The sequence below is a fragment of the Belonocnema kinseyi genome, chromosome 6 (genome assembly GCF_010883055.1).
Source record: "Belonocnema kinseyi isolate 2016_QV_RU_SX_M_011 chromosome 6, B_treatae_v1, whole genome shotgun sequence".
Lineage (NCBI taxonomy): Eukaryota > Metazoa > Arthropoda > Insecta > Hymenoptera > Cynipidae > Belonocnema > Belonocnema kinseyi.
Window position 1 is genome coordinate 61,575,221 of NC_046662.1, and position 3,065 is coordinate 61,578,285.

The following is a 3,065-nucleotide window of genomic DNA, read 5'->3' on the forward strand; positions in this document are numbered from 1 at the left end:
TGTTGTTCGTTTTTACGTTTTTCCAGCGGCTTAGGAGATCCTTCTAGAAAGTTACAATTTTTATTTTTTTTAAGAACATTTTAAAGCGTTATACTCGTTTAGATGCACTGATTCTGAATTTTTAAATTAAAAATAACTAACTTAATAATGACAATTTTCTCATTCATCAATTTTAATGTCATTTATGCGCCAAAAAGGGTTCGATAATCACAGCCAAGACAAGGCTCGTCTTGATTCAATTAAACGTCGTCCTAAACAAGACAAGGCTCGACGTAAGACAAGTAAACGCCGTTTTACCTGTCGTGGCCATAAAAGTAAGATGAAGGCCTATGTCTCGACTCAGTTTTGAGACGCAGCCAGACATCGATGTCTTGGAGACGAACTCAAGACATAACCAAGTCGAACTCAAGTCAAAGCATTTTCACTCGGGATGTAGTCATTCCATGGAAACAGGAAAGACAAGGGTACAGAGGTAGTCGTGGACGAAAAGACAAGCGCCCGCCTTTATGTACTGGTCCCAGGTATTGCGGGCAAATTTATGATTACCCCGCCATAGGTATAAACCTCTTCAATATTTCTATTGTACAAAACGAGCATTTTCTGAAGCTTTGCAAAATTCCCCAATAGCCTACTTAAACTTAATACACATTTTTAATATTATTGAAATTATTGTTCTACTTGAAATTTTTAGACGTGAAATTTGTTTCCGGCTAATACTTTTAGAAGTTTTTCTTTCTTATAGGAAATATCTGTTACAATTCATGGGGCTTGCGCCACCTATAACTAAAATATTTTTTTAATGCATTTTGGAGGGAGGGAGGGGGGGGTTTAAAAGTAGCAAAAGTGTTAAACTATAAAATTAATTAAAAAATTATAAATTTTTTAAATTATATTGTTTTAAGAAATTGAAAACTATATACTGGTTTGCAGGAAATTCGTTTTGTTGGATTGAAAGTTCAACATTCTGGTTTAGATTTTGTTTTTTTATTAAATGAAAAATCTTTATTGGTTAAAAATTAAACTCTTTTTAGGAAAATCCATTTGTGTTTAGTTTTAAAATTAGTGTGTTTTGGTTGAGGCTTAAGTTAATAATAAGAAAAACAAAAAGTGCTAGTAGCAAAACATCTTGATCCGGTAAGGTCAAACATATTATTTTTAAAAAGAAGGATAAATATTTTCAAAATTTGCCGAATAAAAAATAATTAAAGGGTAATTTTGAGAAATGCAATTGTTTGAGTAGAATATGCTGAAAAATGATTAAAATTTAACCAGTCAATTTTTGGCCAAAAATTGTTTTTTTACAGTGAAAATTCAACTTTTTGGGTAAAAGTTGAACCACTTTGTTAAAAATTAATTTTTTTTTTGTTTCGCGGTTCAAATTTATGGTTCAACATTTAAATATTTTTTGGAAAATTAGTTTTTTTTTTTAATTTTAATTTAACTTCTACCTGAATATGATGGTTTTCCATTTTTTGATGGAAAGAGTTCAGTTTTAATTAGAAGTTCGTATTTATTGGTAGAAAGCTAATTTTCGGGATGGTAATTTCTTCTAGGTCAAAAGTTAAATTACTTTGTTAAAATCTTTGTTTCGTTGAAGATTCATTATGGATATTGAGAATTCTTCTTTTTGTTTCGAAATTAAATTATTTTGCTGCAGATTGGTCTTTTTGGCAAAAAATTAATATTTTAGGGTTACATTTAATATTTTACCTATGTCTGAGATTATGAAAGTAGCTTTTATGAATACTAAAATTATTTAATTATTTCTATTACAATTTTACAGTTTTTTTTCTTTTATTGGTTGCCAATTGATTATTTCTCACGCATAATGCATACACAGACGAAATCTTTATCAATTTTTTATATTTTCCCGAAGCTGAGCAGGTAAGCTGAGTAATAGTAACTAAAACCAAACGCGAGGGTGGAATAAAAATAGTTGAATATTTTCTGTATCTCTCGTTGCGAAGTTTCTCCCTCTAACAGGCCAAAAATTTTATCAACCGAATACTAACGGTTTTCGGGTATGAGTTTGTAATTATATTAGCCATTGAGCACTAGGTTGTATTTTCGATTTTATATGGATGTCGCTGCAGTCATTTTGGTGCTCAGTGAAACCTACTGTTCCCGCTTAAATATTTTGGTGAGCAAATGATAATTACGTTTTTTACCTGTTTCTTAAAAAGATTGGTTGGGGTATTGAAGTAACATTCTAGCTTTGAGAACCCTATGAAATTGATTTTTTAATGTAATTACGAATTACATGTAAGACTTACATCTAACTTCGGATCACAAACAATATATTTGATAAATTTACATTTCCTAACATAGATGAAAAGTAAGGGAGATAGTTGTATACATGAAGGTTTACATATACAACATACTAATACTCTTCTTGATTGTGCGGCGGGTTCCTACAGGATACGCTTTTATTTATTGTAGGTTCAATTCAGTGATCGCGTGACAGTTCATATTTATTTTTACAGCTTTTATCTCACGATTAATATATTTATAAATTTCAGCTAAAGTATTGTAAGTCTCCACTAGAATTCCGGTGGCTCAGACGATAGCGCGCCAGGCTTCCAAGCAATGAAAATTTTTCTATGTACTTTTACCGGGACTTTGATGGTTCGGAACCCACCTTAAACTGCAGGTCCGCTAAAAAAAGCTGATCCCTTACCAAGAATAAACGGGCTCCACACGGGGCCCCGTGTGGAGCCCAACCTTGGGGTTTTTTGAAAAGACTCGGAAATGAATCAGCGATCTCCTTGCGCTTCGTGGCTCTGTACGGGGGTAACCACGCGGGATGGTCGTTGCACGCTTTCGAATAATGAACATACACACATACACTTACATAACACCCAAGGAGGGTGCTTCAAATCTGTGCGTCTAACTGATGACCTCAGAGGGATCGCTCCCCCCATCCTATTCTGCTAGGGAGGCTTGCGGATTGCATAGCTGGCGAGGATCACTTTGTTTACCGGTGACAAGGAAGGGCGTCCCTTGCTGTGCGATGGGTGGGCCTGGCACCTCAGAGGTATGATTTTAGAATGTTAGTAACAACGGAA